The following is a 16,615-nucleotide window of genomic DNA, read 5'->3' as shown; positions in this document are numbered from 1 at the left end:
TCCTATTACCTCATCAAAGTATGAATAGTAAACAAATGTATTTCCTAAAGACCATGAATTCTTTTTTTTCCTTTTTTTTCTTTATTGATTAAGGTATTACATAAGACCATGAATTCTTATTCAATATAGTTTTTGGCTGACAATTTTTGCATTCATACCATTGAAAAACTATGAACCTTTGAGTTCTGCACTACAAAACCCAAGAGACATTAATAAAAGCAAGCTTTGAGGATGTAGGTCAGTCTTCTGTTAGAGAAATGGTCCTCAAAACATGGTCATCAGGGAAGCGGCATCAGTCCCACCACTGAATAAATGGGGGTGGCATCCAGCAACCCGTTTTAACAAGCCCTTTGGGTGATTCTGATGCATGATCAAGTTTTGATAACCACTAAGGTAGTAATTGCTGGTAAACTCTTATTTATTATATTTATATTTTGCTTGCCTTCATTTTCTTAGCCATGAGTGCGTTTGATTAAGTCACAAGCTATGACAACAAAATGACTGAAACAACAAATCCAGTTAAACAAGCTTGCTTTTCATATGATAGCTATCTACTTGCAATTTTTGGCACACTGTTTTATTTTATTCTTATAAAATTAATCAGATTAAGTCTCCCCCCACCCTTGGCAAAAAAAGAATCCTTCTATATATGCTTTTTATTTAACCTAAATTTAATAAGAGGCATTCAAATGTCTTTTTTTTTTTAAGCTGCAGAACTTTTTGTTTAAATGAAGAAGTTGCCCAGTATGAGAGAGGGATGGATGTTACATACCCTGGCTCAATTAGGAGAGTGTGCATAGAGTCAGACCTTTTCCCATTGTCTGTGCAAGGCCCCACAAAGGCCCCAGAGCACCCCCATCACTATGTAGGGCACAGTTTCATCTGTTGGAGTGAGATTTAAATCAAATCAGTGAAATTTCTATGGGACAGTTGCATATATTTCTTAGGTTTAATATATAGAATTATGCATTAAACAAGGAAGTACTGGTAGGATTTATTCAAAAGAAACGGCTTTTAGTTTTAGAAACTTCAAAAAAATTTTAAGTATAATTTACCAGAAGTTCTAAACCATTATTCACCTTAACATTGCTGATGGATATCATCAAGACGTTTCCTTTTGCAGTACTTAACCTTTTTAAAAGCTTTATTTCTAAAAATCCAAATAATTCCTTTAGTAAATGAGGAGAACAAAGTTCTGCTGAATGGTGATATGACCCAGATATAGCATTATCCTCTATACATACAGGTTTGGAACATTCTTTTACTTTTTGAGTAGAAACAGAAATGAAAGTGCTTATAACCATTTCTGAGTTAAAATTATTTAAGTTTATTAAAGCTTTTTTGTTAGTAATATAAAATAGGCATATCTAAAGTACAGTAGTCTATTTCTCATTGACCTTATCACAAACTATTCATTTTATCATAATTCATTTAATTATGTATATGTACTTATAATCATAAGGAAATCTTAGCAAGGTGCTTGGTTATAGCATGTATTCAGTAGAGCATCACGTTTACTCTCTTTGTTTATAATAGCTTAACAGATAATCAGAAATCTAGAATTGGAAAATAAATTGAGCAATATAATATGCTGCACCCAAAAGAAATCCTTAGTTTATCTAGGGGCCCTTTTCATAGAAATAAAAATGGGGGACTACTTCGCCATCTAGTGGTCTCATTGAGAAATGGAAAAGTTTTCATTGTCTCTGATGAGTTTCATTGAGTTTTAACAAAATGCTAAATTTTTTCTTAAGCAGAGTAACACTTGCACTCTTTATTGCTTTTGGAAGCTACTTTGATAATTTATTCACATATTAAATAAGATAATTAAAAATTGGTTTGGTAAAAATGGGATTTAAGGATTCCAGGATAACTAAAAAGTGCACAGTGCCCAATGAATGTTCTCATATACAGAATATCACAAAGTGAGGGCAAGAGAGAGGGGAAAAAAGGAAGGAGAGAGAAATTGATTTCTTTATTGAATTGTTTAAAAGGGGGAACAAATGAAAAAGAAGCATTGTTTAGCAAAATCCTAAAGCTTGAACCACAAGTCCCCAGGGCTCAAGGAATAATTCTTTAGTCTAACATACGGAAAGTCTGGCAAAGGGAAAATGTCTCTGGGAGAACGTCCAGTGTCTGGGGAGAGGGAGAGCAGGGCAGATGGCGAACAGCTGCTGAAGGAAGCGCTGCTGTGTGACGAATTCTGCACCGGGGGCAAGGCACGCTGGTGACTGTTCCCTCGGCCACCTGAGTCACCAGGTTGTGGTGGGAGGGAGACCAGGAGGGAAGAGTATGTCTAAAGGAGAACTTTGGGTGAACGGGATATGCCCTGTGTGTTACCTTGTTAATGAAATAGTGTCCTAGGAAAGAAGACAGTCTGATCCCTTCTTCTTACACCAAATGGAGCGTCGTTCTCTGAGGTTTAAACCCCGTGCCCACTGCCAATTCAGTCCTTGCTAGGTCTGTCCCTTGGGCAGTTTTCAAGGGGTCTCATAGGGCTCTGCCATCGTGAAGAATGAAGAGGTTCTTAGGAGAACCAAGCATTTGGGTATTTTAAAACGTGTGGTAGCCCAGTTCATGGTTCTAGTGATTCTCAGCACATTCGGACAGTTGGCAGTGTGTCAGATAGGGAAGGAGTTCTCCTGCAGTGAGGCAAAGAGGCAAGGTGCGGACCCTTCGTTTGGGACAGTATTCTTGGGCTGGCCCGCGGTAAGGACCCAACTTATTTAGGATTAGTGCCGATGTCTTAGACAGGGGTGATAATGAATAGGGAATAAAATAAATTTGGAACTCCTAGTATTGGTTTATGAAATGAAGAGCACATATTTTGAAATTTAACAGGAAGATATCCTACTGGTAGGAAAATGATACCACCCCCTCACCTTGCCTTCTCTTCTTTATAGCTTTTTGCAAGGAAAAACAAAAAGAAAGAAATATTTCATGGAGCAGGCACAATGGAATAATTTTGCAATAGCATATAGACTTTTGGCCTGCAAGTATATGGTGTGTTGTTTAGATAGTGGTGGGGACTTAAATGTATTGGGTATAGCTAGAGACTTCTAGCTGCCTGGGCGCTAGAAAGGCAGCCCTGTGCGGGGAAGCTGGAAGCTGGTGAGCACAGTGGCAGCCCAGGAACTCTGCCGTGATAATGCCCCATTGTTATGGCAATGTGACTCCCAGTATCGTTTCTGCCATGACTTCTTCCCTCTGGATGAAGCTGATTGGGTCACCTGTGGATAGCTGAGCAACGCTGAGCCCATCAGCTTTTCTCTTTCAGAAACTTGGAGCTGGGATTACTTCCAGCTGGGACCTGAGGCCGTAAGAGGCTGACCACCAACATCTAAGCTGGGGAATTAGGCTTAGTTCATGGTTTGGCATGTGGACAGAGGAGCAGAAAAAGCCACTCTGCAGAGAAGGAGCAAAGATGGGAGGTACTGAAATAAATAATTGAAAAGTTTTAAATTATTTGTGCCAATTTCTTTCTATGTCCCAGCCATATTTCTGCCCTTGAACTTCATTACCTACCTCTGCATCCATGTAATGGGACCATCAAGAACCTGCAGTACAGCTCAGCTGGTGTGGCTCCGTTGGTTAAGCATCGTCCAGTGCACCAGGAGGTCACCAGTTAGATTCCCAGGCATGGCACATGCCCAGGTTGCAGGATAGATCCCCAGTAGCGGGGTGTGCAGGAGGCAGCCAATGGATGTTTCTCTTTTATGGATGTTTCTGTCTCTCTCTTCCATCTTCTTTCTGAAATCAATAAAAACATTGAAGGAAGAGGAAGAGGAGGAGGAGGAGAAGGAAGAAGAGGAGGAGGAGGAGAAGTTTTCTAGATATAGTTAGAGAATGCTAATAAAGACAACTATGGAGTGTAGATGTAGATGAAATGGAACCATTTCCCAGAAAAAGATCAGAAAATTACAGGTTAACTAGCTGTGGTTCAGAGTAGGGAATGCTTTGCATTCTGATTCTGATTCATTATTCTGATTGGGGGCAAGTCTCAGTGGATGTCCAGGCTGGATGAGAATTACTATGTTAACCTAACTTAATTTTTAAATAGCTTTATTGAGGTACAGTAGTCACCCCTATCCACAGTTTCATTCTTTGTGGTTTCAGTTACCTGCAGTCAACCACAGTACAAAAATGCTAACTAGAAAATTGCAGAAAAAAGCAATTCACAAGTTTTAAATTGCACACTGTCCAGTAGTATGATAAACTCTTGTACCCCAGGCTGCATTCCACCCAGGAAGTGAATCATCTGTTTGTCCTGTGGACAAAAAAGGGCCTCATGCTAATGTGACTAATTCAGGGAATGCCTGAGTGATGGCCTTGCAAACTCATAGACCTAATGTAACCACAAAGGATGGTCTGAAATTAAAAACTTTAAAATTAAATTAAAAAGCAATTTATAGCGGGTAGTCATGTCCTAGGGCTAGGCCAATATCTTTCCTGACAAAGATCAACTTCCATCTTAACTGAGCCTATTGACTTTCTGCATCTAAGATAACATACCTGTGGAATGTCAGAGTAACTTGTAACTTCCCTTTTTTCCGGAACCCTCAGGGCACAACAAATGGTGCCAGGGCACAAATCACAAATTCCCTCATTGTTATTGTTATCATATTAGTTGTTTACTGTTAACTATCCTGTGCCCACTTACATAAAAGAATCATGTGTCTATCATTTTACTTTTTATCCAATCCCGGAGGTATGACCACCCCCCCACCACACACACACACCCTTTGCTTTTTCCCGCCTCTCGAATCTATCACCAATGGATTTCTTTGTAACCCACTTAAGTCTCCTCCTTTGATGCTAATTTATGAAAACAGTTGGAAAACCACTATTCTCCTGAGCATTATCTTAATTCATTGAGATTCTGCTTCCCAGCATTGCTGACAATTTGGCTCAAATAAACTCACAAAGATTCTTTGCAGGTTTGAATGTTTCTTATGTTAACAGCCCAGCATGTCCACTCTGTAGATACTTCCCTACTGTATCACTAAGTAGCCATCAGGGTCATCAGGTTGACTGCTGGCTCTCACAGTGCTTGTGTTTAAGTCACTCTTGTTCTACTTAATCATGGCCCCGAAGTGCAAGAGGGGTGATGCTGGCAATCTGGATATGCCAGAGAGACTTGGGAAGTATATGTATTGAAGGGGACTAAAGTTTTGCCTTTTGGGATATTGATTTTAAGCTGGTTATTAAGAAACAAAAGACTCAAAGAACCTTGACCCTCCTCCCTCTCCTGCCTAAGAGATTCTGATGGAAAGGCCTGCTTCAGGATGAAAATCTTAGGATGTTCTCCTTAGCCCAGTGTGAATTGAGTGCGGTAGATAGGAAGGTGCCAAGCAGGGTTAGGTTACCTTCTGTGTCCCATTGAAGTAAGCATGCACCTGCCATGTATATTCCGCTCTTCCTCAACTACCTGTAAAGTGTCTACTTCCTTTAAAATCACATCATTGCCCCTCCCTTTGTCCAAAAAGACATGTATACCCAATTTGCCTACCTGTCTATGGAATTTTCATACTTACATGAATTCCTTGTGTGCACATATTACCATTTTATTTTCTCTTGTTAGTCTGTCTCTGATGATTAGCCCAGCTAGAAAATCTTAGAGGGTGGGAGGAACAAACAGTGTATATAGGGCTCCGTTTCCATGGGGGTGATTGGAACGTGTCCCTCGTGGATGAGGGGGCCTTATAATCTACCACATAATCTACTTGATGTTTTGTTATCCCAACTCTACTTCCAAAGAAAGTACTTCTTTTACATCCCCTGCAGAGGGATGCAGCCCAGTTATTTAATGAGAAAAATATGACCAGTTTGCTCTGTGGTTCCTGAAACAACAGCATCACTCACCCGGGGGCTTTCTATGGATGCAGATACTTACACCCCACCCACAGACCTACCGGGTGGAAACGATGGACATGGCCAGCAGCCTGTGATTTAATGAGCTCCCAGGTGCTCCCGGGGCACAGCAGAGTCTGGGAACCTTGCAGAGGCAGCTGGCCTCTGAGCAGGCCTCGCTCGCCTGGAGACTGGTCCGGGGAGGGTGGCATCTCCACATTTGCACACTTGCCCCTGAGGTAATGCTGATGAGCACAGCTATAGCTTCCTGCACTGAAAGGGGGGAAAAAAAAGGAAATCAACCAGCTGTTAGCAAAAAGAGGCAGAGAATATGCTTCAAGGGAAGCAGAGACCAAGAATGAATAGAGTCACATCAGTGGCAGGCTGTGAAAATCCCTGTAGATGGAGGAGCGAGGTTTGTGTTCCCCACTTCCACACATATTCTCACAATAAGCTTCCATTATGTGAGACACCTCACAGTCTACATAGCTTCAAGCATCCTGTCCCCTGCATTTGGAATCTATCTAGAAGGGAGAAAATATATAGTAATTGAACCAAGAAGATGGAGAAGGAGCAAAGATGCAGTCTTCATTTCTATTCTGAGAAATGAATGATGTTCTATACACAAGGGTCAGATGAACAAGCTGTCTGATAAAAGGTCTCTTTCAGATATGCAACTGCCTTTTGCAGAGCAGGGGACCATAAGTTACAAGTCTTACTACTGACATGTACTAATAAGTAATATATATTGTACACGCCCTTGTGCTGGAAGCTGTTATGTGTGTGTACATACACACATGTATAAAATATATGATATCTGGGTTCACATATCTCAGACATGTTTGTACTATTGCTGTATTTGTCTTATAGATTTACAGATAATAACATTAAGGTAGAGATAATTGAATTACCTTGCCCAAGGACACACATGTAACCTGTTACTGCGTGAGGATTGGCACTCCGGCAACTTGACACCAGAGCCTACACTATCAACTGCAATGCTTTATTGCTCCTTGATGGTTATTAAAACTAATCCTCTCGGGTTAAGCATCTATAAATTGCTTGTTTGTCTCTATGGCAACCATATCCAAAGCTATGTTTTTCTGGACCCGTTTGAAATCACCACTAACCATAAGAACCACATGGCTCCTGTGTGTCCCACCAGGCATGTGCCTGTGATTATGTTGCACATATGACTCCTAAAATCTTCATCACATGAATGTCCAATTCTGGGAGCTCTGGCTTTAGTTCATATACAAATGGTTTACATATGATTTCCTAGTGGTAATCCTGAGCAAAGAGGGGTGAAAGGAAAAAAGTGGGTGCTGTCCTCCCCTTTCTAGATCATGAATGGATTCCAATGGAGGAGCAGTGTGAAACCTTGGCGTCTTTCCTAAAAGGCCTGGGGGAGGCCCTCACCCTGTAAACACAGTGAGCTATCTCCTGGCTGGATTCTGAGAAAGGCTTCCCCATCCTAAGCCACATATGATCAATGCTTTTATGTATTTTTTAACACAGGCGAATTCAGGGGAGAAAAAATATATGAATGTTAATTTTATGTTTAACTCAAAATAAAAATGGCCCAGTGTACATAGCAACTCAATGGTAAGCTAGGGGCTCGGGCTGAGTGTTTCTTTCTTACTGCAGCTGTCACTGATCATCTACGGTATGCCAGGTCCCACACCTCTACAGAGGCTGCAGGAAGACAACCTGCCTCCTCCCATCATCACCCCGGCTTTCTCTGATGTGGCTTTGGTGTCACTGCTCCCCTGCATGGGCCAGGGAGCAGCACTGCGCAGGGTGGGCAGCGGCAGGACCGCCAGGGCTCTGGGAGTGTAGAGTGTCTACACCCTCTGCCTTCCCACAGCCACGTGGCAAGAGCTTGATGACTCCTGCCACCTGGGAGTCCTGTGCGGCTGTATACATGCACTTCATTCTGGAAAGGTGTGAGGAAGGCGTACCCCCGCTAGAAGTGATGCCCTCCACCTATCCTGGGCCTCTACCCTTGGTTGCCCTAGGATGTTCTTTCCAGCAACCTGTCTCTTTAGTATGAGTTAAAAGGCTGACTGTATTCTAGTCATACTCAGAAAAGCTAGGGGTGTGTGTGTGTGTGTGTGTGTGTGTGTGTGTGTGTCTGTGTGTCTGTCTGTCTGTCTGTCTGCGCGCACACACACACATGCACTCACAGGCACATGTACTAGAACATGGGTTTGTGAATGAGTGGAGGGGCTGTCAGTGGGGTGGAGGGGAGTGAGGCAATTTAAGGTATAAGAATTGGGGCTGACTGTCTGGTTCCTGGCTCACGGTCATGCTTCTCAGAAGTTACATAGTGTTTAGGGAGCCCTCCCTGACATGTCAGGTCACCTGTGGTGTCCTGATGTTCTGACCCAGTGGAATGGGTGTGCTTCCTCAATACAATGCTGATCTGGATCCCTAATTACCCTTTTATTTGTCTGATGAGCAAAATGTATGATCATTTCAGAAATCCTAACTGGCATTTAACAAGTGCCTATTTAATCTATAGGTGAGCCACATGTAATCACAACTTTTCATATTAAAAAAAAAGACATTCTGATGAAATTAGGTATCTCAACGAGCAATCATTTGCGAATAAAAAGCTAGAGAGCTCATAAAGCTGTGAACGTGAGACCTCTCTCTGTAATTTATATTACGGAATCATTAGATTCATTTCCTTCTACATAATATTAGATAGTACACAGACTGGTTAATGGACTCCCTTTTTAGAAAATGCTATCTGATACATCTCTCCACTTCCTTTCCATTAAAAAAATGATCCCATTTTCTTTCCAGTTAGCATAAATCAAATAAAAGCATGATGTTAAGCACTATAGTAGTGAGGTTATATAATTAGAAAAAATGGAAACTACAACTCTATTGAATAATATTACTTTAACTAGAACAGATTATTGTTTTATAATTTAATTAAGGCAATTTAAATAAAAACTGTAATATCATGAGCGGCAGGCTAAATGTTAGATTTAACACCCTAATATCAGAAAGGAAACGCCACTAGGGGGAGCCCGTGGTTTCTGAAAGTTGGACTACCTCCGCTCAAGCAGTCCTGGGATGTTTTCTGCTCTCTTATTAGTGATGGTGATTAGGCTGATGCATGGGACACTGGCTGCTGCTGCAATTAGGAAACGGCAGTTTGAGGATGGGGTGATCCATTTTTCTTCCTGTATGACTGCATTAAAGAATGCAAGGACAGTCACCCCATTTCTGGAAATTAACAGCATCTTAAACTGACTTTCTGGAGAAGAATTATCACTCACTTGGTAATCTTACAGCAAAGATAGTTAGCTATGGAACAGATTTATTGAAATGCAGTTTCTCTTATTGGTGGGCATCAAATGTCCACTTTAAAAAGAGTTACAAGAAAATTATAACAAGACTACGCTATAAAATGTATTAGTCAGTCATATCATAAATAAAGGAAACCCATTGAAAAACTGTTTAGATTGCCTTCATCAGGCAGTTGCAATCTGTTCAGTACATCCTGTGAAGACATGTAAATGTGGTAAATTCTAGTATAACAGACACATCTATTCTAACAAGACAAGTGAGTAGCTTTCCAACTGATGGTGCAGTTAAGCCTATTAAAAAGATCTTACAGTACTGACTTCACAGTAATTTTCATTTTAAATTTATTTTAAAAATTATAAAGCTTTATTGATATATAATTGCCCACAGACTATATATATATATACACATATCCTATCTAATAATAGAGTAACATGTAAATTACCATCACTCCACTACGCCCATGATTGGGCGGCGGGAGGCTGGGGGGCGGGACTTGGGGTGGCCTATCCGGCCATTGAGAGGCACGGATCCACTGCCACTGAGGGGGCTACCCTATTGTTGAGAGGCGCAGGGGGTGGGACTCCCGCCCCCTGTGCCTCTCAACGGCCAGATCAGCGGCCGCTGAGGGGGCCTGCCGCGGACACCCAGCTGTGCCTCTCAACGGCAGGGTAGCCAGGTGTCCGCGGCAGCCCCCCTCAGCGGCCGTTGAGAGGCACAGGGGGCGGGAGTCCCACCCCCTGCGCCTCTCAACAGCAGGGTAGCCCCCCTCAGCAGCCGCGGACCATCAAAAGTCGGGGAGCTGGGTGCCTGTCTGCTCCAGCACCAGGCCTTTCAGAAGCCTCCGCCGAGCCGTAGGCTTCTGAAAGGCCTGGTGCACCAGCGGACAGGCACCCAGCTCCACCGCGAAAAGCGAAAGCGTGTAGGGGACCCTACACGTGCATGATTCAATCATGCACTGGGCCTCTAGTATATATATATTTAAATTGTATAAAATTATCTTGCACACACGCACACACACGAAACACAAAAGCATCACCACAACAAAAATTGTGAACATATTTCTCCCCCTTGAAAGTTTCTTTGTGTTCCTTTGTCATTCCTCCTTCTCTCCTTCCCTGCTGTCTCCTTAGCTCAGAAAGCTGCTGCTCTGTTTTCTTTTACTATAAATTAGTTTGCATTGTTTACATGGGTTTTTGGGGTGGAGTGTCTTGCTTCTTTCACTCGGAATTGTTTTGAGATTCATCCACATTGTTTCATGTGTCAGTAGTTCCTTCGTGTTTATTGCTGAGTAGTATTCCGAGGTTTGGATATACTGCAGGATGTTGAGTCATTCATCTGTCGATGGGCATTGGTTCCCCTCCCCGACTCCCAGTTTGGGGTTATTACAAATGATCATTCATGTCCTAATATTGTACGGACATGTATTTCTTTATTGAGTGGCATGGTCATCTGGTAGGTATCTGTTTAACTTATATAAAACTGCCAAGTGGTTCTCCAAAATGGTTGTGTCATTTCTCCTTCTTTTATATATAATAAAGCACATATCTCTATTATATGGATATTAATAAAAGCAATTAACATTACGAGTTACTTAATTTAAATTAGGAGAAAAAAAGACACCCTTGCTTTTCTTTCTGTTTAATACTGCACTCTCCTGGCCCTGGCCAGTGTGGTTCAGTTGCTTGGGTGTCGTCCTGTGCACCTAAAGGTTGCTGGTTCAATTCCCAGTCAGGCCACATGCCTGGGTTGCTGGCTCCATCCCCAATAGGTGGCATACAGGAGGCAGCCTATCAATGTTCAGCTTTCACATTGATGTTTCTCTCTTTCATTCTCCCTTCTTCTCTCTCTAAAAAACCAATGTAAAAATCTTAAAAAAAAAAAAAAACCCTCCACAATCCATCATCACTTCCTTTAAAATAATTGAGTATTATAAATAACTTAAGCTGTCATTGGACAATTTATGGGAAAGAGGAAAAAACAAACAAGGTTTTTATTTAACCAAAATACAAACATGATGAAACACCCTAGAATTGTAAGCAGCCTGTGTAACTTCATAATTTTATCACTTTTAGTTGTTGAATACACATCTCAAAAAATTAGAACAGTTTCTGTTTCAGTGTTCCATCCTAAATTCAGTCCATGTGTTCATACTCTTCATTGAAAAAAATCAACCACTGTATTTTTAGCAGAAAATATTCTCGTAAATTTCTCAGCATATTAGCTTCTTCAGTAATAGAGATTTTGTCATGCTTATAACCTGTCATGGTCTTTACTCAAGTAAGTCATGCTAGCCACAATGTAAGATTATCATTTTGGAAAAAAAATAGCTTTATGTTTCTGTTTATTTATCTTTTTATTATTTTTTTAAAAATTCTCACCCAAGGATATTTTTCCATTGGTTTTTAGAGAAAGTGGAAGAAAGAGGGAAAGAGAGAGAAACATTCATGTGAAACACACCGATTGGTTGCCTCCTGCACACGCCCTGGCCAGGGCCTGAGCCTGGGAGGAGCCTAGAACCGAGGTACGTGCCCTTGACCAGAATCAAACCCAGGACCCTTTGGTCTGCAGGCCACCGCTCTATCCACTGAGGCAATAGCTAGGACACTTTATGTTTTTAAACTAATGAAAGTACACTGTAAGAAAGAAGGTGTCAGTTAAATATTTGGGAAATAGTCCATTATTACCAGCTGTGTGACTTTATGTCAACTATGTAATTGTCGTGTGGCATCTGTAAAATGGGAATAATGCTTTTATATACAGTACATCTCTTTTTGAGGGTTAAGATAATTAGAACACATAAAGTAATTAGAAAAGTGCTAGTCATATAGTAAGAACTCAATAAATATTAGTTTTTATTATTTTTAAAGTCCTCCAAATATATATAGGATAGTAGTACACAAGTTTGTATTGAGAAAAACAAAAATATGTACAAAGATACCCTTCCTTTCTTTCTTATCTCTTGATTCCTATAAAGAGCATTTCTGTGCTGACCTTAAAATAGAGATAGTTCTTCTGTACATCTCTAGATTCCCAGTGACTACAACAGTTTCTTAGATTCTCAGAGAACTTCTGTGATTTTTTAAAATGATTTCTTAACTCAAATGTGTTTCAGTGATTGGTTTGTTCAGTATGGTGCTTTGGTAATTCTCTGAAACATAAAGATTATGTAAAATTAACTACATTTAAATCTAATTTAGGATTTACTCAAATGTGTGACTATGTATTACTTTGGTTAGAAAGATGGTCAATATTTTTTTCAAAGACAGAATAAACTTATGCGTAATAATTTCTTTCAGTTTCAAACCTGTTGGAATGGCAGATTAAATAATTAAACAAATAAATTAAAATATTCAACAAAAAGGAAATTCTCAGATTGAAATTATAAACAGTTTGTGTTGCCAACAAATCCCTGTGGTGAGGTAGGACTCAGTCTGTGTGGCCACACAAAGCTCATTCTGGTGAGACTGGGGGCTGGGACCTCAGCCTGGAGGGGTGTGAGCAGAGGGGGCACCTCATCTGGTGAGATCGGCTGCAGCCGGACTCCCTGACCAAAGCTCCTGGGCCAGCAGAATTGCAAGTCCTATATTTTTTAAAATATAAGGTATAACCCAATATTACTACATCATTTTTGTAACTGCATTTGAATTCCATTTTAAGATGATGTCAGAAAAAGGTGAACACTCAAATGAAGACCATTCCATATTGTGAGAAGCCTCGTGTGGTGGTGCCGGCCACAGACTGGGGAGTGAGTCTCGCAGGGTGGATTCCCAGCCCTGCCAGTTCTAGTTGTGACTACTCCAAGCCTTAATTTCCTCCTCTGTAATGACTAACGACGGTGACTACAGCATAGGGTTGTGTGAATGAAATAGAGTTATGCCTACTTAAGGTTTGTTGTTAGTGAGAAAAGTGTGCATACACTATATATGTGAATCATCATGAAATACTTATTTGGCTACTATCATATTCAATTTTAAATATCCTCCCCCCCAATTGCTTTCTAGACTTCCTTTCTTACTTTGAGCATCTAAGTGAAGTGAGGACCCCAGATTGAAGTGTCAGCAAATGTGGACCTGACCTTTCAATGTCCGGTGAGGAATTTCATGCATAGCTCTTCCCCTTTGGAAAATATATTTCTCTTAGATGGAATTCATTAGCTCCAGAAAATTGTGAGACAATGAGAATTCAAGTCCCTATATGGGATTTGTTCTCCCTAAAACTTGCTTTGTCTATATTCTACATTTTTATGCTTAAGGCAAATCTTAAAAATTTTGCGGACACTTGGTCAGAAGGGCATAACAGTTGGCCAAAATTCAAGGTCTTTTGCATTTTTCTATTTTTTCCCATACTCCCCTGGGCCTTACCCACTGTTAACAAGTTTTAAAGCAGTTTAAGCATTCATTAACTCTTTCAGGGAAATTTTTGGGCCATTCTAAGTCTACAAAAGAAGGTTCAGAGAATCCACCCTGCTAGCCTCACTCCCCAGTCTGTGGCCTGCACAACCACACAAGGCTTCTCATAATATGGAATGGTCTTCATTTGAGTGTTCACCTTGTTCTCACATCATCTTAAAATGGAATTCAACTGCAGTTAAAAAATGATGTAGTAATAATAACCCACCCCACTGTTAACAAGTTTTAAAGCAGTTTAAGCATTCATTAAATCTTTCAGGGAAATTTTTGGGCCATTCTAAGTCTACAAAAAAAGATTCAGAGCAGGGAGCCATTGAACATTTTCTGGCTGAAAGAATTCCTTCCTTTTGGTCCTGAGCTAAGCTTGGCGCAGGAAGAGAAGATGGGAGGTTTCTCTTCCCTCCATGCTTGAGAATTCATATTCCCTGAAGTGGAGAGAAAAAAGAGCAATATATGAGGGAGAGAGTATTAAAGCACATTCTTTTATGAAATGTGAGTTAGAGTTCAGGGATATGTGTGGTGGGTTTTGTTTCAGTATTTTGAAGTGGGTCCTGAAAAGTACAGTTTTAATCTAATGATACACATATGTTTGTACTTGGTGTATTGAAAAGATTATTAAGAACATTTGGTTCAAGGGATTGAGGCCTTCAGAAAGACAGTGAGAAGTCCAAGTGGACATTGGATAATTATACTATATTGTATACTTCAGCGAATGAGCCTTACTTACATGAGTTTCACAAGATAGTTAAAAGTACACAAAGCCTTCCCAAGTGCATTTTTTCAAGGTTTCTTGAGATCAAGTTCCAAATAGCATTTCCTAAATTAATGTCCCTTTTTCAAGCCAGTTTCCCAGGTGTTTCAACTGTTCTCCAGGAAGTATAATTCATGTGGGGATGTGTGTGAACTCTTCTTCAGCTATTTTTGTTTAAGATGTGCTAGGATTTATTTTTTTCTCTCCCATTATTTATATTAAGATTCTAAAAATGTATTTTGTAAAATGAGTGTTTCTAGTTCTCCTTCCACAAGCAAATACAGTTTGTGGTAAATTTCTGAATCATTTACTGCCATTATCTATAAATTATAATTTAACATGAGATGGGATATTGGCATAGAATTTTTTTCAGAAAATAATATAGCAAAGAGAATCTTGTTGATCTAAAGTTTAAAATTTTAATTTCTTAATAGTTTATCAGATAGTAACTACTTTGTATTTAACTATTAGGCCTTTCAGCAGACATAATAATCCCTAAATAGTATTAAAATATTTTCAAAATTAAGCAGAATATACTGATTACTAAGCATCAAGTAAATTCTGAAAGCAGAAGAAACTTATTTCAAGTGTTGGGAAGTTTTTACAACTAACAATAAAAGTGTTTACAATTAAAGATGGAAAGTAAACTTGTCAGAGTGGAGTGATATTCTTGGATTTGAAGTCACAGTCACTTTTCTCAGTCATTTAAATAACTAACAAAGAACTTAGTGCAGGATTTAGATAAAAAGAACAAAACACTTATCAAAAGTTTACTATGTGCCAGGCATACTAGATCAGTTAAAAGCTCTAAATTGTTATATGGCTTTTAAATTATTGTTTTACTGCTGTAGCTGGTTTGGCTCAGTGGCTAGAGCATTGGCCTGCAGACCGAAGGTCCTGGGTTCGATTCAGGGCATGGGCACATACCTGGGTTGCCGGCTCCTCCCCAGCCTGGGCCCTGGTCAGGGTGCATGCAGGAGGCAACTGATCTATGTGTTTTTCTCACATCAATATTTCTCTCTGTCTTCCCCTCTATAAAAATCAATGGAAAAATATCCTCAGGTGAGGATTAAAAAAAAAAATTGTTTCACTGACAACTATTATAACCTCTCCTTTTTTTTAACTTTACACTTTCCAAGTCCACTATCATTTAAAAAAATTCTTTAATTGATTTTAGAGAGAGAGGAAGGGAGTGGGAGAGGGAGAGAGAGATAGAAACATCGATGAGAGAGAAACATTAGCATCAACTGGCTGCCTCTTGTACGCTCCCTGTAGGGGATGGAGCCTACAACCCTGGGCATGTGCCCTGACAGAGAATTGAACTGGCTACCTGTTGGTGCATGGATTGACACTCAACCACTGAGCCTCACTGGTGGCCCAAGTCCACTATCTTCTCTCCTTTTTCTTCAGTGTTATTCAAAGACATTATGGTCTTTTCTCCAGATTCATTACTTCTTAATTGGCTGCCATTTTCTTCTTTTGACCTCATCTTAGATGACTTTATTGTCAGTATTTATCAGATGTTTACTGTTATTATAAGTACATAGCTACTTGATAATAAACTCAACCTCATTTCCCAAACATCCTAGTGCTTGTTATCATCTCTGGAAAAAAGAAAATTAGAAGTGTTACTATGTGCTCACTACAGTGGTGTGCTGGTCAAGCTTTAACAACCAGCTCTCTGGGGGTGGGGGGAGAAAGAGATGGCCTGATTTGTAACTGTTGTTGATTATCGTGGTGTGGCTGATTTCAAGTTACCACCAAGATTTCCTTGAATATAGAGTTGGGAAGAAATGCTCACATCAGCTGGAACTAGTGGCTCCTGCACATCACTGGGTCACAGATTCATATTTCTACATTCCTCATGCCTTTTCCTCCCTAGTGTTCAAACCTCATGTCTCTTCACTAGTGCTCTCTTCTCACAGTTGATCATCTTAACTTTCTTGTCTTCTGTATTAAAGCTTATTGGCAATCACTTCAAACACAACTCCCCAAAGATGCAGTTCTCCAGCCTTTCCCTTTGTACTGTGCCCATCAAAGCTAACCCAGGATCACCAAGGTCTTACTTCCTCCCATCTCTCCTACTCCTTTCCCTTGTCAGGAAACAAGTCTGGAGAAAATCATGTATCTATAAACTAAGCTTGTATCTTAATGCACAATCTCTAAATTCTGGTGAGTCTTTAGTGCTTTTATCATTCATTTCAGTTAATTTGATCAGTTCCTTTTATTATTCCCACAGCAGTTCTGACAATCCTTTGCCACTCGCTTTAGGTCTCTTGTT

Source organism: Cnephaeus nilssonii (assembly GCF_951640355.1).
Source record: "Cnephaeus nilssonii genome assembly, chromosome: 5".
Classification (NCBI taxonomy): domain Eukaryota; kingdom Metazoa; phylum Chordata; class Mammalia; order Chiroptera; family Vespertilionidae; genus Cnephaeus; species Cnephaeus nilssonii.
Note: the sequence above shows the minus strand (reverse complement) of the source record.